At 47.7% G+C, this 22,486-nt stretch overlaps 1 protein-coding gene across 2 annotated transcripts in view; it reads right to left on the bottom strand.

Annotated features, from left to right (window-relative positions):
• Positions 1 to 22,275, bottom strand: part of PXYLP1 (2-phosphoxylose phosphatase 1) — a 65,695-nt gene extending 43,420 nt beyond the window's left edge. The window contains exon 1 of one of the 2 annotated variants that reach the window (XM_015131963.3): positions 22,161 to 22,275. The gene's annotated coding sequence lies outside the window, so the exon portion shown is untranslated. Of the gene's footprint in view, positions 1 to 21,637; positions 21,752 to 22,160 lie in introns of those variants that run through there. The other variant, XM_028843385.2, reaches the window with a different exon arrangement.
• Positions 22,276 to 22,486: the final 211 nt, after the last annotated feature.

Here is a 22,486-nt window from a genome sequence, read left to right as displayed (position 1 = left end):
AGGTGGAGGTTGCTGTGAGGTGAGATCGTGCCATGCATTCCAGCCTGGGTGACAAGGAGAAACTTCACCCCCCCAAAAAAATTATATATATATTTATAATTTATATATTATATATAATATACATAGCTAATATATTAGTTATACATATTATGTGTTATATATAATATAGATTATATATATTAGTTATATATATATATAATCTATATATTCCAGAGGAGATAAAAAGGTCAAGGGGAATAGATGAAATAAGATTGGCAAAATGGTGACAATAGTTGAAGCAGGGTGACAGATCCTTGAGGGTTCATTATCTGCCCCTCTCTGCTTCTGTGTATGTTGGAAGTTAAAGGTGTTGTTTTTTTTAGAAAAGTTTCAAGAAGTTTTTTTTTTTAAAAAAGAAGTGTAGAGTCTGGTGAGGGAAGTAGGGAGTACACAGATCACTGGGCTCTATCAAACCCGTGCTGTCAGGAGGAAAGAAGACTGCATCCAGGCTAGGATACGGCAGATTGGTCTTCTGAAGTGGCAATGCCGGAACTCGATCTCGAAGAGCAGTTTGGTGTTGGTGCATCTGTGACTGAATTTTAGGAAAACAGAATGAACTCAAGGGATGGTGTTAAAAGTGGTGGGGAAGTATTGGGTTGTAAAAGGAGCCAGAGAAGGGAGATGATACATCGAACATTGATACACGCAGGGAAGTGTTGTGTCTAGAGAAAGCCGGCTGCCCAGAGGCCACACAGGTGGAGCTGGGGCGCCCCTGCCATGTCTGGGTCTGCTTCTCCAAGGGGAGGGCTTGCCTGGCCCAGCACCCACAGCCCTCTACCCAGGCCAGCTTCCCCACTCATCTCAAGGTGTCCTACCATCAGTGGGACCAGACAACGCACTCACTGATTCTCACTCCCTCCCTGGAGTGCCCTCTGGACACTAAGCTGACTGAGCTGCAGGATGGAGCCGGAAGAGGGGTCTGATTGCAGGATCCGCTCTACCAGGCAGGCCAGCTTGAAAGACAGGCCCACTTCATGGACCTGCCCTTATTTTCTAGGGCCAGGGTCCTATCTCCTCCCAGCACCTGGCCTCCTTGGGGAATACTGGACAGGAGCAGGCCCAGAGGCCTTCCTGCCCCTCTCAGCAGGGGCAACATATTGAAGGATATTTAACAGTCATGAGGCGTGGCTCCCCTGGAACATTCTGCACGTTGCCGCACTACAGACCCTCCAGGCACCTCTCTCACCTGGGGGTGTCCTCCTGAAAAGCAGCCTGTCTTCTACCCTAGGGTGGTGAGGGGTGATTTGACCTGTGTCACTGTCATGCCCGGATGTGATGTGGAGTGGCAACAGCCACCTCTTGGCTGTGGGGGGAGCCAGTGGGGAGCTGAGGTGGTGATATGGTTTGGATGTGTGTCTCCTCCAAATCTCATGTTGACGTGTGATCCCCAGTGCCGTAGGTGGGGCCTAGTGGGAGGTGTTTGGGTCATGGGAGTGGATCCCTCGTGAATGGCTTGGTGCTGTCCTCTTGGTGGTGAGTGAGCTCTAGCTCTGTTAGTTCATGTGAGAGCTGGTTATAAGCAGCCTGGGACCTCCTCTTCTGTCTCTTGCTCGTGTTCTCACCATGTGATACGCTGGCTTCCCCTTTGCCTTCCACCATGACTGTAAGCTTCCTGAGGCCTCAGCAGAAGCAGATGTTGGCACTACACATCTTACAGCCTGCATAACTGTGAACCAAATAAATTACTTTTCTTTTTAAATTACCCAGTCTTGGGTATTCCTTTACAACACAAAATAGACTCACACAGGGGGTGTGCTGATCAGTGCTGCAGATTGATCCTGAAGCAGGCCCTGAATAAAGGGCAGCACCAAAACCAATGTTCTTTGCCCTGCTTTAAGGACCTGTTATGATCTGGCCACACCCCACAAATCCCACTTCATTTCCCAGTCATACCCACAATAGGTTGTTAAGTGCATGGGCCCAAGGGTTAGCTGGCTGGGTCTAGAGCCCTGCTCTACCTGAGAATGAGCCACAGTTTCCCCATCTACGAAGTGAGAACAATCATGGGGCCCATTTCATAGGTTGTGTAGGGGGGGACTCACGGGGTTAAGATATGTAAGGAACACAGTACAGTGCCTAGCCTCTGATAAGCTCTCAGTAAGTATTAGCAGTGATTTTGCTGATGGTTTTTTTAATACCCACCAGCCACATGTGAGCTACTTACCCTACTTCTCCCTTGTCTTTGTTCCCTCTCCCCAACTCTAGAAATAGAATCTCCACTGGACCATGCCAGAGAAAGTCAGAGTTTGAAGAGGTTTTAAATATCATCTGCTTCAAACCCCTTGGTTGACCTGAAGAGAGGCCAGGGCAGGTCAGAGGGGCAAAAGGCCCCAAGCTGCTCAGGGAGGCTGGCCTGCGTGGCTGAAACCCTTGCTTCACATTCAGAATGGTACCCAGCAATCTGCCCTTGTCACGTTCTTCTTCACTGTAGCAGACACACTATATTCTAATTGCCACAGGTGTCTATTCCTTCCTTCCTCTTATGAACAGAGCCCTCTGGATTTTAGCTGGATACATGACCATCCAGCTAAAGAGAATATTTCCTAGACTCCCTTGTAACTGGTTGTAGTGATGTGATGAAGTTCTTCCAATGAGTCGTGATTGGACATAATAGGGCCATTCCAGATCAAAAGGAGGCTGCCTGCCCCAGCCCATCCTGACCTTTTTTCTCCTATTCCAGGCTCTGAAACACTGACATGATGAGGAGCAACTTTCACCATGCAGATGGAAGCAACATCCTAGTGGATGACAGAGAAGGACCCTAGATGTCCCCAAGGGGCAAGGCCACCCACTCCTTGATTTCCTTCCAGCTCAAATCGTTTTGGGAGACAGAAATTAATCTCACGGCATTTTAATCCATTGTTATTTCACTTCTGTTTAAGCAGACAAACCAATATCCGATCTAGAACTTGCTGTTAGCAGAACGCTGGCACTCTTCATGGGGCTCCCTTCTGGAGGTGTAATGAGCAAGTGCTCAGGCGTTCACGAGCTGCATTAGGCAGAAAATCTCGTCACTGACCAGGCTGAATGCCACTCTTAGATATGATATGAGACACTGTCGTGGTCACCTTTCTTCTTTTTGCACTTTAGTTTTTGCTTTACTTAAATAATTCATGTATCTATAAAGATGGCTTGGCTGCAGATAACAGAAAACCCTAGCAAGCAAAGAGACTCATCCACATTCTCACATGACAAGCCATAGTATTAGGACAGCAGCTCCAAGGCTAGCTGATTCAGCAACTCCAAGCATCAATTGGAAGCCAAGAGCTTTCCATGTCTGTCCTCTTACTAGGCTGGCTTCTCTCAGGGTTGCAAGCTGGCAGCCACACTGCCAGGCATCACAGCCACACTCAGCCATGGGCGAAGGCAGAAGGGATAACTCTGTTCATCTCTACTAGCAGCAAAGAAGCCTTCCCCAGAAACCCCTCCCCCAGGCTGCCCATCGCATCTCACTGGCTGACGTGTGTCACGTGCCCACACCCAAACCAATCACTGACACTGGGAATGGACACAACGACTGGGTGGAACCAATCAAGATGCATCTCCTGGCAGAGGCCCATGCAGGGATAGAATGGGCAGAGGCCTGAATAGAGTCAGGGCTCTGTTAGGAATAAGTGAGCAAGGGGATGTTTGCAACAACTCACAACTGGAGAAGGTGTGACAACATGCACAATTATTCTGAAAGAGTATTCTCAAACACAGTCATCTGATGACAGTACCAGAACTTTTCAAATCCAGTAATCAAAACACATACAGTCATAATTATATGTTTAAAAAACATCAGTGCTGGTTTGCTCAGGTGTAATTCAGCAGTGACAAACAGCAGAGCAGCCTCCTGCAGCCTACGGACTGTACGTGTTCCACTAACAGACCTTTTGTTTCATATTTTACATGTTTTTAAAATAGGCAGCATTAATTATTTACCTGCCATTTTTTTCCTATAAGGATTTGAGGCTGATAATCTGCAGATTTAGTATTTTTAAATCCTTGAAATAGTAAACTTTTTTTTTTTCTTTTGTGAACTACATGTTCTAACCACTCTCTCCTTTGAGGTTTTTTTTTCCCCAGCTCTACAAAGGATAAACTTGTCAAGGCATCTGATCATTTCTCAGGGCCAGAACAGACTCAAATAACTAATTCATCAAGCCAGGATTTTCACTTTTATGTACTCTTCAGTTATTATTATCGTTTGTTTGACATTTTGGAACAAGTCTGTGTTCCATCCAACGTTACTGCTTTGCTCTTTCTTAAGTTTCAAAGTAGTTACATCTGAGACTGGCATTATTATTTTAGAATGTCAAGAGCAGCTCTAAGTACCTCAATAAAGAAAGGAGAACATGCAGTTGGCATGATTTTACTCACCACAAAGCCACTTTAAAAATATATCTGTTTTTAAAAAAATTTTGCAAGCAAAGTATGTCAATTAAAAGTTTCTTAAAATGTCAAAGAAAGCACGAGAGGATTAAACAGGCAGGCTGCAAGACTGGAAGTGCAAGTGGCATACAATAAAGGCTTGAATGATAAAAGTCAAACTTGTAAAGGAAAAAAAAAAAGGCTTACAAAGTCCTGAGACTCATAGCTGTGCAATGTAAATCAGGCACACCTGAAAGCACAGGTTACCAAGGCCTGCATTTCTGTGTTAACAGTATTATCTAGGAATGGGATTTTGCTCTGGATGGACACACAGACTCATGGACGCGTGGAGCACTCACGTATGCCACTGAGAGGCGTTTTGCCCAATGAGGCCTTTTTGGGCTGGGATCACACTTACCTACAGAGCTTTGGCAAGACCCTGTACTCACTGGCAGGTCATTCTATGACTCATTCATGAAGAGTAGTGGGGCACCAGGAACCCTGTAGCTCGTTATCACTGCCAGTGCCAGTGGGCATGAACTTTATGTCCTTAGAAGTAAGTCTGAGAACACGGCTGTCCCACTTAGTGGGAGGTTGACAGTGTCAGTATAGAATGAGCCCTCCTGCCCATGGAGGTGGCCAAGCGTATGTCGCCACTGCTGGTGATGCTATAGAGAGGCTGATGTGGGTGACCTTTTGGAGCCCTCCATGTGCTGAGATCCAAGGATTCTCTGACTCAGATCCCAAAACAAGCTCTCAAGACACACACACACACACACACACACACACACACACTCTCTCTCTCTCTCTCCATATATATATACACACACATATATATACACACACACATATATACATATACATATATATATATATATAGCTCCTTTGCACTCATAAAGTGACACCTAGAACAAAAATAGAGCTAAGGGCACTGTTACCTATAATTATGACATTTAGCTTTGGAGGAAATCTGAACTGCATAGAGTCCCAGCTCCCCACTAATAAAGTAGGTAATAAGACTCTTAAGGGGCCGGGCTCAGTGGCTCACTCCTGTAATCCCAGCACTTTGAGGCCAGGGCAGGTGGATCATTTGAGGTCAGGAGTTTGAGACCAGCCTGACCAACACGGTGAAAATCTGTCTCTACTAAAAATGCCACACACACAAAAAAATTAGCTGGGCATGGTGGTGAGCACCTGTAGTTCCAGCAACTTGGGAGACTGAGGCAGGAGAATTGCTTGAACCCGGGAGGTGGAGGTTGCAGTGAGCCAACATTGCGCCACTGCACTCCAGCCTGGGTGACAGAGTGGGACTCCGTCTCAAAAACAAAATAAAACAACAACAACAAAACCAAAACTCTTAAAAGCTCCAAAGCTTTGATTCAGCTTAGCTAAAAGTTGTAATGAAACACATAACTCCAGGTTGATGTAACTTAATGAGAAATTTGGGAGCAAAAGTGGTTGACACAAGTAATTTTGAGAATGAAAAGCAATGGGGGGTGGCCATGATCCTTATTTACACACCAGTTTCCACAAACTGCAGCTAACTGAGCAAGTACTTACTCTGTATTATCAAATTTCTAGATGGAGTTTCTTACTTAATATGTCTATCAAATAGGGCAAAAAGCTATACTGTAATATTTAGAGGTTTGTTTTTGTAGTTCTCTTACAAGGCCCATGGAGGTACTGCTTGGGCACTGTTGTGTGTTGTAGGAAATTGCAGTGGTGGGACTGTTTGTTGTAGAATGCGAACTCTTGGTTATAGAACATTGACTGTGGGCACCAACTCTGTGATAATGAACCACAGACTGCCATATCACTGATTGTGATAAAATAACTGATAGAATCAGGATGGACATCCATGCTTCCTCTCTTTAAGTTAGAGATCAAGTAATCCTAGAGGACACGTGCATTTCAGGGACATACCTGAAAGCCTTGTTTTATAAGACAAATCATTCTAACGGATTAATTTTAAAATGTAATACAAATCTTGTTTTCCAAGAAGGACTATCTTCTGTAATCTTCCCGTTAGGGAGTCATCAGATCTCTGGTCTTTTAGGGGTTTCCTGTAATGCTCCAGGGATGTCAACCAAATACTGCCCATGGCCTCCATGGCCCCACCTCAAGCCCTCTACCACTACCAGCGCAGCCTCACCTCAAGCCCTCACACTATGCCTCCCCCGGACCCAGATATCTCTCAGCCCCACAGAAGAGCCTTGCTCACTGGGGACTTCAGGCCTGGGTCAGCTAGGCAGGTGCCTGGAATGACAAAAGGGCATCACTCCTATTCCCCAAGAATGAACCTGAGGTGGAGAAAGCTGTTACTCTTGGAGCTGCCTGAGGCAGGGGAGGGAGGTAAGACCCCAAGGAGCATGCTGGAGCCAGCACACAAGGCCACTGGACTGCCTTTCCGGGAGGAATGTGGTGAGCTGAGACAGGTAGTGGGTTTGAAGCCAAGGCTGAAGTGCTCAAAAACACAGAGAATGAGACCAGTTACTGCCTGAATAACTGTGTGAGACACATGCATGAGAAACAGCCGGCTGGGCCTGGTCTACCTCCAGACTATGAGGATAAGTGTAAAATGATGGCTGTTTTAAGGCACCAAGTTTGGGAATGATTTGCTATGTGGCAACACTGAGCTCCATGAGGCTGGGAACTTTGTCAGTCTTGCTCCCTATACGTGTATCCCCAGGGCCAAGAACACTGCCTGGTCCAGAGCAGGTGCTTAACCGATATTTGTGGAGAGAGTGAATGGATGTATGAATGAACAGATGAGTGAATGGAGGAGAGACTCACTACAGCCAGTAGCAATCCCTCCACCTGCCTCCAGCCAGCATGCTGCCTTTCCTCTGTGCCTTCACTTTCTCACCTTGTTGACTGCTGACCATGCCCTGGATCCCAGCTCCAAGATCACTTTCTCAGAGAGGCTGCCCTTCAACTCGCCCACCTTGTTTAGCACCCTGTCTCACACTCTCAAGTCACCTGGTGTTTCTCCTCCATGACACTTCTCAGCACTGTCATTATGTAATCATACGACCATGAGGAAATTCCTGGCTAGCTGGCTGTCTCCTGCGACTGACCCTAAGCGACATGACAGTAGGAATAGTGTCTGTCTGTTTGCAGAGAGCTGACTGACCGCCTGTCAGAACATTTCTGAAAACTGGCAGCATACAGCCAGTCTCATTATTAGAAAGTGCCAATTCTTAGAGAGCTCTCTTTTAATGTTAAGCTGGAATTGACCTCTAACTGCTAGCCTATCCTCCACCAAGCTTTCCAAATCCATTACACCCAGGTCATCCTTGCCACACAGACCGCAGGTGACCCAAAAGGTTAAGCGTCTTCTCCAGGTTTACTTGGTCAGTCGGGGGAAGAACTAGAGTCTGAAGCCAGCTCTCTTGACTTTCCAGTTCAATGCTATTTCCATCACACCACACTGACTCTTGGATGTTTCCACTGACATTAAATGCTCTGAAACCATCATAATCTCTCTATCCAAACAACAACAGCAAAGCTGTGTACTTTTCATAGCAGAACGCATGGAACAGGTCAAGCTTAACATATAATACAGAGTATACAATATCCATATATAACAAGAGCTCATGGTGATATTTTAGGGACCTCCCTCCCAAATACCTAAGTGATGAGCCCCTGAGCAAATATCTAATTCTGATTTTCATTTGGTGCTTGTCTACTGGACACTTCTTGTGCCAATTCTCTGCAGGAGGTATTTCTTCTGCTTTCTTTTCTATGACTTGTCATTCCCAGGATCTTTGAAGATCAAGGACATAAATAAACTAAAATAAAAAACACTCCAGGTTATCTGCAATAGCTCAACAGGCCAGCAACCCTGAACAACTGAGCTTTTGGAGAGAATGCGATGACCAGATAAAAAGTCCCTGACCTAATGTAAAAGGAAAAAAGGATAGAGAACAAGGTATGGCATGATTCTAATCAATATGTATAGTTATGTATATGTTTGGAAAACCAGGATAGAAATACATATACATTTAAAAATGAGCTGATGGCCAGGTGTGGTGGCTTACACCTGTAATCATAGCACTTTGGGAGGCTGAGGCGGGTGGATTACCTGAAGTCAGGAGTTCGAGACCAGCCTGGCCAACATGGCAAGGCTATATTTAGTAGAGACTCCTGTCTCTACTAAAAATACAAAAATTAGCTGGCTTGGTGGCAGGCACCTATAATCTCAGCTACTTGGGAGGCTGAGGCAGGAGAATCGCTTGAACCCCGGGGGCGGAGGATGCAGTGAACCAAGATTGCACCACTTCACTCCAGCCTGCACGAAAGTGCAAAACTCCGTCTCAAAAAAAAAGAAAAAAAAGGAGTTAGTGGCATTTCTTACCTTTCAGATTGGCCAAAAAAAAATTCACCTCTCACCTCTCTTGAATGTTAGTTAGTCTCAGGGGGGTGAGTTCTTTCATACACTGCTGGTAAGAGGATTAATTAGAATGGTATCTGTGAAGGGGAAATGGTGGTCTCCATCAAAACAATAAACATGCACATCTTTTGCCCCAAGCATTTGTATTCCAGGTTTCTATCCTACAAAAATGTTACCACCTATGTACAAAGCAGCATTAGGAGTCATTATAAAAATGTGAAAATAACTGAAATGTTCATCCATAGGGAAAGAGTTGGAAAATCACAGTTTGTCCAAACAATGGAACACGATTCAGCCTTAAAAAAAGAAAGAAGTGGGCTTAGGTGTGGACAGACAAACCTCCAAGAAATATTGCCAAGTTAAAAACAAAAGACAGAAAACAAAAGTAGCAGCATGCTAGATACAGTGTAATCTCACTTAGGTAAAACCAACGCTCGCATATCCCAACATATATATGTAAATTTTCGGAAAACAAATTTACAGAAAAAGGTCTAGCAGGAGATGGCTGCTCAAATTAACAGTGTCATCTCTATTGTGAAGCAGGAAGAACCTTCCATATTTACTCATATATTTTAATGCTTTGATTTTATAGTATGTTGGGTACAAATAACAAACAAACAAAAAAAGGTTAGTAATGACAGAGGAAAACATTATATTGTTAAGTCAAAAAGACAAGCTACAATACAGCATGTACCGGCTGGGCTGAATGGCTTGAAGCAGGGGTGGGAGCAAGACTTTTTATTGTACACTTTAGAATTTGAACCTGTGCTATTTAAAAAAATGAATTTAAATAATTGCTATTTGTAAAAGTAACAAAAAAAAAAAAAAAAACAAGGAAAAACATTAAAAAGAGAAAAAGAGAAAATGTGTCCTAAATATTATGAGTGGTTATAGCTGCACTGACAAGTAATCTAAATTTTCTTTAAAACAAACAAATTACAAGACAGAAGATTGGCTCAGCACTCCTTAAGTAAGTAGGAATCCTGGCAGGCTTATTTTCTCACATATATTTCTGCGTTTTCTAAATTTTCTTAAAACAAACTTGTATTACTTTTAAAAATCAGAAAAAAGGAGTACTGTAAAACATATTTAAATTACTTTTAAACAATGCAGTTAAGCAGTATTTCACAGGGCAGGCACATGATAAATTACAGAGGCCAGTGGTTTTAAAACACTATCCTCTTTCAAAACTCATCACAACATGGAATCTGATGTGGAATTCAGGTAGCAGTCGAGGTGCTTAGGTGGATTGGGAGGAGCCTTGTGCCCCACTTAGCAGCAGCCCCATCTACCTGCAGAACCCAGGGTTCCAAGAACATCCTTAGGAAATGCACGGTACAGCCAGACAAAGGCTACAGGCACCTGAGGGGTGGGGGACTCTGCGCCGGGATGATCAGTGAGATGGCTGCATGAAAGAGGCAGAAACTGTGCTGAACTAAAAGGCAGGGAGGATGTCAGTGGGCGTGCCTGATGTGAGGATAAATGTTACAGAGGCAGGCTGCAAAGCCCACCCCCATGCCACTGTACTGTGGATGACAGGCCTTATGCAGTGACTCATCAGTGAACAGGGTGGAGGAGGGCTGGAGCCAGACTACGTTCCTGTAGGAGTAGGGAGCCACTGAAAGTTTCTCAGCACACGCCTGACTGGATGAAGGTGGTATTCTTGAAATGTCACTCTCAAGCTGCTGATAGATACAGCCTGCATATCACCCCACCCCTGAGTTACAGCATGGCACTGGCAGCAGGAAGACACCCTCCAACCCCCGGGTCCTGACATTTGGGCGCTTGCGGTTCTATCATCATACAACTGGTGGGTTTTGCCAGGATTGTGCTGTGTTCAGACGACCAGACCAGGCAGGCTCCGGCCCTCCTACACTGCTATCCTAGAAGTAGCCCTCATTCCAGGGGCAGTAGGGTTGGGGTCCCCAAGTCACAGCTCATGGTCCCTCCCTGGCACTGAGACCAGGCCTTTTACTCTACCACTTAACAGCTTGGGCAAGGTATTTAATCTCTCTGAGCTGCAGTGTCCTCACCTGCAAATGGTAATTCATTCATTCATTCATTCAGATATTTACTGAGCATCTGCTCTATGCCAAGGATAGTTATAGAAGCTGGCGATTCAAAGTGACCAAACCAGCCCCAAATTCCTGCCCTCATGGAGCTTCTATTCTAGTAGAGTGTAATATTGCTGCCTGCCTCAGGGGACATGGAGGGGATTAGATGAGATCCATCCTGGAAAACATAAGACAGTCATGATTTCCTTCTCATTATTATTTGCATTCCCTGCGGCACTTGGACCAAGAAGGCACCCAATAAACAGCATCAAACTATTCAGTCTCTGTCCACGAATATAGATTAACCCACCTTGAAGCAAAGTGCAGTTCGTTCAGCCCTTGGCTTAGACTAGCATGATGGTTCATCTCTCTGTGCCCCACCCAGCCAGCACTGTCTCTAGTCCACCTTAATAAACAGGGCTGGGAGGGAGAATGAAGGAAACCACGCTTGGAACCATTCATCACAATCAAGGCAGCTGACAGCTTTGCTAAACCCTGGCTCAGCCCTCATTTCCTTAGGGAAAGAAAGCACAGAGCTATCAGAACCCTTACCTTCTCAGGCAGTGCTGAAAGTTCCTTTTTCGGCCCAGGGTGTCCTGCCTTATATGGGACACGAATACCTGATGGACTGCACGCCAGCCTCCACTGGGCCCCATGGAGAGGACTCAGCCCCTCTAATCAGGCCAATCTGTGGCAAGGTGAGCCCTCATTTGGTGGATTTCAGGGTTGAGTATTCTTTGCAATGTGTCCCTGAGGGCATGTATGAGCCTGGGGCAGGGGTGAGTAACAAGCACAACCAGTACATATCCCAAGTGAGTGGCCAGAAGCATTGGTATCAGTCCATGGGAGAAAAAAAACTATAAACCAACTTTAGAACCTCATCCTCAGGGATCCAAGAAAGTGCTCCATCAAAAATCTCCCTGGCAAGTATCTTGATATGTAATGACAACTTCAGCTTTCTTCACCAACTACATGCTGGAGTTCTGGTGCCAGCCTCTATTTTTATAGCCTGAGTAATGCCCGGGCAAAGGACCAATCAAGAATCAGACACAGAGGGATGGGGCACAAGAGGTGATGGCACAAGTGATGGGGCACCTCTCCTACTCAGCCTCCAGCAGCAGACCCTTTAGAGCACAGTCTGGGACAGCAGCCAAGCCCTGCTCAGATTCTGGCCCAAACTCCTCTGCAGACTCATCCCCTCTCACAGCCAGCCCATGAGTTCCACAGGGGCTGGTCCTTTTCTACCTGCAAGACCCTGTAAGGCCAAGCCCCATGGCACAGCAGTGTTGGACGGGTGAATGGCCACACCATCCCGCCCAACTCTGGCACAGTTGACTTGCTGTTCCCCCTTCTCATAACTCAATGTCTACGCCCATTCCACTTTCTTGGCCCAGATGCCTTCTTGACCTGGTTAACTCCTGTTTATCCTTAAACTCAGCTCAAGCACCACCCCCTGGAAGCCTTCCCTGACCCCAAAGCTGGGTGACATCCTCCAATACTGAGCAACCACAGCCCTCAGAGCCTACCCCTCCCACTCTACTCATCAACACGACAGACTCATGTCAGCTTCCTTGCCCGCCTTCCCCAGGGCTGGGTGGACAGACAGCAGAGCAAGCAACAGTGCTCAACAGGTGTGTAGGGGAAAGGAGGGAGGGTGGGAAAAAGGAAAAGTGAGCACCAGGAAGAATGCTGTGGATGGAGTAGCCCCATCACAGAAACCTACAACAAACTAAACAAGAATAAAGCACTACACCCCAGTATATCAATATATCACTCATCAATTACTACTGAGGAAAACTAGCAGGAAGTAGTGGGAAAACACTTTTTAATGAATTAGAGGGGAATCAGGTCACTCTTTGCTGTGTCCTCTCCTCCTCTCCAGATGTGGGCTGGGGCGGGGGCTAGAGAAGAAGAGAAGCTTTGGAAGGTTGGGTGGGCAGGGGTACTTGAAAAAAAGGAGCTCTCATAGGCTCGTCTGGCCTTGGGGGACTGAAGACCATTTCCTCTGGGGTAACCTCCTACTGCTGATGTGAATCAACTAGGACACATTCCCACAAAGCTGTTAAGAACATGCCCTGTGTCAAGACAGGGGGATAATGAGGGCCTCCCACTGTCCTACTGAGTCATCTGGCCCAGTTCCCAAAGGTAGGAACAGAAGCAGGGATATAGAACAGATGATCTCCTGGGAATGAAGACGACTCTTGGCTGGAGCCTCTTAGTACAGCATTTCCTTCTAAAGAAAACACCCCCACTTGCCCCTCAATATCCACTCATTCTTTCTTGCTAAGAGAATCCTGAGTTTTTGAGGGGGAGGGGGCAGACAGTGTAGCAGAGACTGCCAGCTAATTGTGATACCCATCTCCTCTCCCTCCTGGGCATGTGGCTGGACCACATTTCCTCCCCTCGGAAGGTATGCTCATGTGACTGAGCCCTGGCCAGTGGAATGTCAGGGCTACTAGTTCAGCACCTCTGAGCCTGGCCCACAAAACCCTCCCACACACCATCCTCCATGTTCCTTCCTCTTCAGCTGACTGAGGCAAACGAGCATGGCAGCCTTGAGAGCCTGAGTCCCTGAATCTCCTTTTGGAGGAGAGCCCCAATCAGAAACAGCCATTTTGGACTGTGTGTGAGCGAAAAGTGAATGCCTACCATATTTGAACTATTAAACATACTTGGTTTGTTTAAGCAGTGAGCCTTCCTCAGTGTGCCCCGCTACACACTCACATGGCCCGTTTAACTGGGGGCAGCCCATGTGATACAGTTCTGGCCATGAAATGTCAGGGGAAGTCTGGTCTGCTGGTGTTTTTTGCCATCATGAAGTAAAGGCCAAGAGAGTAACACAAGTGTCAGTACAGACAGATGTCAGCTGCTGAAACCAACACCAGCAATCACCTATCTTCATGCATTTTGTTACATGACAAAAACAAACCCCTATTTGCTTACGCCACTGAGGCAGGGCTTCCTGCTACTTTCAGCCAGACACTTTCATAACTGATATGTTTTGCAACCACTCACCATTCATTCACCCAACTTTTATTGAGCCCTGTTTCATGCCAGTCCTTGTGCTACAGGCCAAAGCTTTAGAGATGAGCTGGGTATGGCCCCTGCTTTCTAGGGGCTCCCTATCAAGCTGGAAGACAGGCCCATGAGCAGACAATCAGAATACACTGGGAACGGATGCTGTGGTGGCACATGATGATGTCCCAGGACAGTGTGAGCACTGGGCAGTGGGCCGGCACTGAGGTGAGGCGTTCCCAACTCCCCTTCTGGCATTTGGCACACACAGTAAATAAACACTTCTCAAGCTAAAAAGCAAGTAAAAGAACTCGAGATCCTCAGCCAAGCCAACTGCGATTACTTAGTGTAAGTCGAGTCGTTAAACACCATCAATTAATGCAGCTGTTTCAAGATAATCAGCAGTCATTAGAGCAAGATGCACAACAGGAGAAAAAAATCATACGCTGCTAACTTAGCAATGCTAGAAATTATGTGAACTGAGGATGAGACAGGCTTGCTTAGATCTTCCTGCCTGCTGACGCTAGCCACCTCCCAAAATATACTTTCTTTCTCGAAGAAGATGGTGATTTTTCACTTTGAAGACAGAGCCAAAAAAATCAACCATCCATGCCACGACCTTCGACCATAAATGCCCAAGCTTTGATTTTTCAGGTCTGTGTTTCCATTAGGGACTGCAACGGAGACAGACAAATGGGCGACAAAAGAGGTTCCAGTCTGGGAATTCAAGAGCTGATCACGACCAGAGAAGTCAGAGCACCTGGGGAGCCATTTGTAAAACAGAGAAAGGGTTTCCCCCTTTTATCTTAATTCTCCCTACATACGAAAGATTGGCATTATCTGCTGTTTCTTTGTTTTACAAGTGTGGGGCAAGATTTTTTTTTTTGTTTTTGTTTTTTTTTTTTTTTTTTTTGAGATGGAGTCTCGCTCTGTCACCCAGGCTGGAGTGCGGTGGCCGGATCTCTGCTCACTGCAAGCTCCGCCTCCCGGGTTTACGCCATTCTCCTGGCTCAGCCTCCCGAGTAGCTGGGACTGCAGGCGCTCGCCACCTCGCCCGGCTAGTTTTTTGTACTTTTTAGTAGAGACGGGGTTTCACCGTGTTAGCCAGGATGGTCTCGATCTCCTGACCTCGTGATCCGCCCGTCTCAGCCTCCCAAAGTGCTGGGATTACAGGCTTGAGCCACCGCGCCCGGCCCTGTTTTTTTTTTTTTTTTAAGACAAAACTTCATTTAAAATTCCAGGACATGGGTCTACCCTTGAACAACATGGATTTGAACTGAGCAGGACGACTTACATGTAGGTTCTCTTCCACCTCTGCCACCCTGGAGACAGCAAGACCAACCCCTCCTCTTCCTCCTTCTCAGCCTACTCAATGTGAAGACAATGAGGATGAAACCTTTATGATGATCCACTTCCACTTAATGAATAGGAAATGTTTTCTCTTCCTTATGATTTTCTTAATAACATTTTCTTTTCTCTAGCTTATTGTGAGAATACAGCATATAATACATACAACATACAAAATATGTGTTAACTGACTACATTATCAATAAGGCTTCTGGCTGAGTAGGCTATGTATAGTTACGATGCTGGGGATTTAAAAGTTATACTTGGATTTTCAACTGTGGGGGGCCATGGCGGGGCGCCATCAGTGCTCCTAACCCCCGAGTTGTTCAAGGGTCAACCGTAGTTAAAAATAAATAAAAATAAGCTGGTTGCCACTAAGATAACTGATGACTGGTTTTCCAATCTGACTGCTGACTTATCGGTATGAAGTATTCCAGTGTATGTAGAGTACAAGCTGGGCTAATCACGCTCAAACGAGGCAGAGAAGCACTCGAGTTCCTGAAGCAGCAATCACAGAAGGATTTTCTGGTCGACAGCCCATTGCTGGAGGCTGTGCCAGCTCCGTGATGGCAGGTGCTAGTCGGGCAGGCTGCCATGCTGGGGCCTCTCTGTAGGATGCACAGAGCAAGCAAAGCGAGGTCTGAGGAGGAAGGACTTCTCTTTCCAGCACCAGTTAGCAAAACCCATGCCCGTCAACATAGTTTCTTTGGGTCAAGAAGTTTCTAGCTACAGCAGACACAGGAAATGCGGTGTTCTGGCTTCCTGCCTCTGGCTAGTCCCCTACCTGCTCTCAGGAGCAGCTGTGCCATTTCTTGCTAAGTTAACTGGGTCTCTGATAGTACCAAAGGTTTCTGGGGCTGCTGAAGAGCCAGTCCAGTCCAAAATAGTAGCCAGGGCAGCATTCTGTCAACCAGGACCAAAAATAGTGCTGGCAAAACCAGGTGAATAAACAGATCTAGGATCTCTTATCATGCTTCCCACTAACAACCTGTGGCCAAGAGTGACAGTTAAAACAACCAGCATGTGTCAGACACAGACAAGTCAAAATGAGTGCCTGTTTCAAAGAGCTGGCAAGGTCACCACCCCATGGTCAGCCCTTTCACAGCCTCTCATGGCTGTAAGTGAGCAAGTGACTGGAAATCAGTCTGCACCACCGTTCACATCCTTCACCACAAACTGAAGTATAATGTCCTCTGTTCCATGAGGACAGAGACCATCATCCTGTATCCATCATCTCAGTGCAGTCATTTGGCGCCTAAAAGGTAATTTTAAGAAACGAATGAATAGGAATAGCAGCTAACATTTTTAAAGCATGTACCATGTGGTAGGTGCTTTTCTAAGCCCTCATCATGTATTATTATATTTCAGTTTCACAACAGTACCATGAAGTAGGTATTATTATCACCACCCAAATTTTACAAATAAGGAAACTGGCCCAGAGAAGTAACTTGCTCAAGGGTATATCGCTAGTAATGGTAGATCCAGGGTTTAAAGTCAATTTGGCCTCTGAAGGTACACACTCAATCACTGCACTGTGCTGCATACACAACCAACTCAGGTACTCTAGTATTAGGAAGTCATCAACAGAGAACCGCTGACATCCACAAACCTTGAAAAGTCCGTCCAGGTTTCTGGATACTACATATACAGTTTTTGTTTGTTTGACTTGTAGAAAATTTTAGAGAAAACCAATACTTACTTTCACCCCTAAGAATAGGACCACCTACAATTATCAAAAAACTATATAACCACATCCAGTTATCAAGCAACTGTGGGCAGGAATATCTAGGTTTACATAGTATTTCTCTGCTTAAGGGATCTAAATTCTAGAGGAAGCCTTTTAACAATCCCAAGGTCCCATCTTCCCATCTCTAAGCAGATCGCAGGCTTACTGGATCAAATGAGATCATGGACAAGGTTCATATTTATATCTCTCCATGTTTTAATGATATTCAAGCTTAATAGTTTCTGTAAGTCCTTCCATTACTATTTGAGCTTCCAAAAATTCATGCTACAACTTTACTAACTTTACGGTAATTCAACTGCCACTTTCATTTTAGAAGCATAAAGCCTTAACCAGACAGTAAATGTTTAATTCTAACTAGATTCTCCTATGTCTGCAGAGGACAAACTTAGCAAGTAAGAGCTTCATTTTATTTTACAGTTAAAAAGTTCAAAATGATACTGCTATATCTCTGAAGGCCTGAAGGTTGGTGTTGGATCCAAGAATGAGGTAAGCCTAGGAAAGCAAGCTGTGGTTTTGTTGGTTGGAAAGACACATGTCCCTGAATAATTGAGGGGTGGGACAAATAGTATTCAAAATGATTTGTAACTTTAATGTAAATGATGGCTGTAACCACAAACAGAAGTGGAGGAGGAAAGGGGAGTGGAAGTATCAAAACCAGGTGCAATCATTTTCATCTTAATATGCTTTTTAATTAATATGCTATTGATTACAGCTCTTTCTAAGGAAGTTGGTCAAGCCCGGGGGCAGAAAGGGTGGCAAGCAGGTGACAAAAGGATGCCCTGTAAACTGAAACATGAATGTGTAAATTGGGGAAATGATTTTGCAAATACAAAGAGAATTTTAAAGTTACTACAGTCTCTACTACTAGATGTTTGAGTTCCCCCAAACTCTCCTCCTCCCCAGAGTACACAACTCAGAGGGAGTTCCACTGATGGAGGGAGGGGCAGATGCATGCACAGATGACTTGGCCAAGGGGATGAGGTGATGGCTGCCTCCTGACTGCAGGAACTACTCCCCAAGCTGCCATCCAGTTCTTCTTCTATGCCTTTTAATCATTAACTTCTTCCACACTCCTGAGATTGTTCCTGCTATCACTGCAGATTGAACTTTTTCCAGAAGCCAGTGGCTTCCCCAGCCAAAGTCCAAGAAGGGTCAGAGAAGCCTGCCAGTGTTGAGGGTGGAGGATAAACAGGCCAGAGTCTGTGGTTCAGTTAGGTGTTAGTTGGCTAGGGCCCTCCTACCTTTTGGAGTCAGAGCAGAGCCTGAAATTCATTCTGGGTTCACGGGTGCCTCCTCGTGGCTGCCATGCAGCATCTCCAGGTTGAGAGGCTCCAATGGGCCCTCGCTCACCTGCAAGGCTGTGCAGCAGGTTCAAGAAGAGTCCCTGGGAGATGCTTCTGTCAAAAGGCCCACCATCCTACTAGAAAGCTGCCCCCTCTTCTTCACCTCCTAAGTACAGGTGCACAGACCTTCCAAGCCACTGCTCCTTTTGTCAATTACCTAGACTCTCTCCTCAGCGCCTCAGGTGAGATGGTCGTAATTTGAAGCGGCCAGGAGGGCTCTCCAAGTGGCACCCTGTCTCCCTAGGAACTTCCTCCATTGGAAAATGGGGGATGTCGAAGGGGTCTGGGGCTATAGCTCAGGGCCTATAAATTAAGCCATGGTAAAGTGGCTTCCCAGGCCAAACCCCAGATCAATCTTGCTCAAACCATTATTTCCAAAAGGGCACACACCTCATTCAAAAACTTCAAACAGCTCAGTGCTCTCCTACTGTGCTAAGCCCAAGTCTCAGCTGGCTTTCAAGGCCTTCTCAAAACCAGACTGATGGGCCCAGCAAATGGATTTCAGATTCCCATGGGTCCATTTTTCCTATCTCAGTGACTTTGCTCCTAACTGATAACCCCTACACTGGAATGTGGGCACACTTCCTTATCCACCAACCAGGAACCTTGTCCAGGGACAGGTTCTGGGGCCGAAATCTCCCCCTATGAATTTTCAGGACCTTGAACATTCTCCCATCCTTTCTCCCACCCACCTCTAGATAGTAGTCTCTTTCTCCTTCTCCTCCCTTTCTCTCACTTGCAGACTGCAGGCATTAATTAAACCTCTTCTACAAAACAGATTTTCACCAGCTGCAGGAATTCTGAGCCAGATCTGAAGACAGAGACAATCTGGGTAAGAAAGATAAGTTCGTGACAGCCAGGGGCAGTGCAGGCTTCCACAGTCAAGTGGTAGAGTCAATTTTAGCCCTTTCCAGATTCCCAAAAAAAAAAGGGGGACATGAAGTGTTCCCACCCCCTCAGCACTTGGCTGTACTGCCTGGGGCTGGCCTTTGACAGACACCTAAGAGCTGGACCTTGCCCCATCTGCCAGTGGGTCATAGCCACCTCCAAGAGACCAAAGCACTGGCTCAAAACACCAACCTCCCTCCCACCAATACAGCTGCAAGCCATAGAGCCAGGAATGTGCAAGAAGAGGCACTCCCAGCCCGCCACAGGAAGCAACACCTGTGGGGCTCTGCAAGTGGTACCCTGTCTCCCCGGGAGCTTCCTCCATCAGTGGGCAGGGATAGCAAATGTTAAAGGGGACTGGGACTACAGCTCTGGGCACTCTAGGTGAAGCTGTGGTGGGCTCAACCCTCAGCAGACAAACTTAGTAGCTCCCAAGGGTGCCCACCACCACCCACCCCAATTCTTGAATGAAGACAACTGATTTTCTTCATAGAAATCCTGGAGTCCCCACTGAGGTTAATGACCCACCATCAGAGCCTGATGTGTAGATCGCACTCCCTGCCCCAAACACACGCAAAAATGAGTTTGTCTCTAGTGATATGACACATTTTAAAAAAACAAAAACAAAAACTGCTGAATTTAAGGGTAACATTTTGAATGAACAGTGTAGCAAAGTGTAGAAGATATTGGTTGTGAACTCAGACTAATTCACGGGGCATCCATTTTTTTTTCTCACAAACACTGAGTACCCCATGTGGTAGATGGGGCCGAGGGAGGGGGGGAGACCAGGCAGGGACCTGGGGCCCCAGAGATGGTTCCACCCATCCCTGAAGATGCTCCTGCACAGTGAGGCATCTGACAGTGACTCATCACAGAGCGGTGTAGGGAGGGCTAAGGAGAAGCCCACAGGAATTTCTGGACAGTCAGAGAGACCCTACTGAGCCCCAGTGTGTCCTTGGGCTACTTATCTAACAAATAGTGAAGTAAGATTGAGCTAATTACTATTCAAGCTGATCAACAGAAAAAAGAGTTACAGATATTGCAGTTCCACAAACACTCAGAGTGCTGTGCTCCAAAGACCAGGTGGCCCACGCTGTTCCTGGTGCCCAAACGCAGCCTCCCAACACATCAGTGAGGGTGGGCTGGTCAGGAGCCAATCCCTAACAGAGAAGTTTCCCCTACACATCCTTTCTCTGAGACAAGCAATTAATTTAATCCAGGACTTAATGAAAGCCAGGAGAAAGGATGGAGCAGATTCATATACTGGCTTTCAGGCTGTCCCATGCATCTCCACCTCTCTCCAGGGACCACGAGGGTTTTTTGTTTGTTTGTTTTAGACGTTGTTTTGCTCTTACTGCCCAGGCTGGAGTGCAATGGCGAGATCTCGGCTCACTGCAACCTCCGCCTCCCGGGTTCAAGCGATTCTCCCGTCTCAGCCTCCCGAGTAGCTGGGATTACAGGCTTGCGCCACCACGCCCGGCTAATTTTGTATTTTTAGTAGAGACAGGGTTTCTATGTTGGTCAGGCTAGTCTCGAACTCCCGACCTCTGGTGATCCGCCCGCCTCGGCCTCCCAAAGTGCTGGGATTACAGGCGTGGGCCACCGCGCCTGAGGCTTTTTGATCCATCTGCTATAATCCCCCTTCCCACAAATGTCCCGATTGGGCACCAACACCTCTGAGGAGGGTAAGTTGTTGCCAAGCCCGACCGCGGTCGCGCCCCGCACTGCCAGCTTCACACCCACGGGCCTTCTGCAAATATCAACAAACGAACCCATTTGTGGAGCACTCTCCGATCCCCCATCCACCCCCCTACACTTGCCCATTCACAGCTCGATCTGATTCCACCTCTCTCCTAATTTTACTTGTTGAATGCTTACAAAGGATCCCTGCCTTCCCACAAAGACACTGGCTGGCCAGGCGGTGATAACCTCACTCTCCCACAGAGCCCCCTCGCAATCGCTGAACTCACAGCCGAAGCGGGAAATATGGCTCCACGTCCTGCACCGCGAATCCTTTACCATCCACAGGTACAATTTAAAAGGCAGCTGCGGCTGCAAAGCAGGCAACCTACCCTAAGCAAATCCATTCATTCTCATTCTCTCTCTCTCTCTCTCTCTCTCTCTCTCTCTCTCTCTCTCTCTCTGTGTGTGTGTGTGTGTGTGTGTGTGCAGGCAACCTACCCTAAGCAAATCCATTCTGTGTGTGTGTGTGTGTGTGTGTGTGTGTGACAAACCCAGCTTATTTAAAAGATCAGGACATATGCAAGTTCACCAGCAAAAGCAACGTCGTGGGTCTACACCACATGGTCCTAACCTGCGCATCCAGGAATGTTAACCTGCACTCGGGCTGCCCCGCGGCCAGGCCCGGGACTCCCGGAGGCGTCAGGCTGCAGGTGGCTGCCAAGAGGAGCCAGCCCCGTCTCCGGGAAAGGCCGCGAAGTTGCGGCCGCCTGCTTACCTGGAGACCAGCCGGCTCAGGACCACCCGGGAAGGGGTATCCTGGGAGCTTGAATCTCGGCTGGAATCCGGCGGCGGGAGTGCGGGGTCCGTGCGGGAGAGGGCTGAAGGGGCAGGGGCGAGGTTGAGGCGGGCTCCGCGGGACAGTGCGGGGCTGCAGGGGACGAGGGCTTGGAGACAGAGCCGGGGGTTCGCAGCGGGCGTGAGACGGCGCCAGCGCTGGGAGAGGGGGCTACGGGGCGGGCGCTGGGGCTGGGACACCGGGCGCACGGGGGGAGTGGCAGCAGAGAGGGCGCAAGTTCTAGGCTCTGGGGCGAGCGGGGGAATAAAGGAGGAGGCTTAGTCGCGGGATTCAGACCCGACGCTTCGAAGCGCCCCCAGCCTTCCCGCCCCTCTCCCACTGGCGAGTTAGGGGTACCCCGTCAGTCTTCCAACCCCGGACCCCGGATGCCCACCCGCCTCGAGCTTCTGCGCTGCTCAGCCCCAACGGCAACCGCCCCGGCCCAGGCCCGCGCCGCACTCACCGCCCATGGTCCCAGGCCGGCCCCAGCTCCGCCGCTGCGCGCCCGGCTCGGCGCTCGCCGCCAGCTCCTCCCGGCGCTAGGGGAGGCGAGGGCGGCACGCACCGGCCACCGGGCAAGTCGCGGGGCCCGGCAGCGCCCCCTGCCGACCCCGCCGTGCCCCGGCTCAGCTCGGCCCGCCCAGCACCAGGCGCCCCGGAGCTCCGCCCTGGAGGCGGTGTTGCCGTGAGACTGGGTGGGGGCGACCGCGCGGGGTTGCTGGAAGACGTTGCCTCTGGGAGGCCCAACACAGCCCCGAGAGACTGGTCAGTCTGCAGAGCCCTCGGCGT

The sequence above is a fragment of the Macaca mulatta genome, chromosome 2 (genome assembly GCF_049350105.2).
Source record: "Macaca mulatta isolate MMU2019108-1 chromosome 2, T2T-MMU8v2.0, whole genome shotgun sequence".
In the NCBI taxonomy this organism is placed as follows: Eukaryota; Metazoa; Chordata; class Mammalia; order Primates; family Cercopithecidae; genus Macaca; species Macaca mulatta.
Note: the sequence above shows the minus strand (reverse complement) of the source record. Positions and strands in the feature narration are given on the sequence as shown.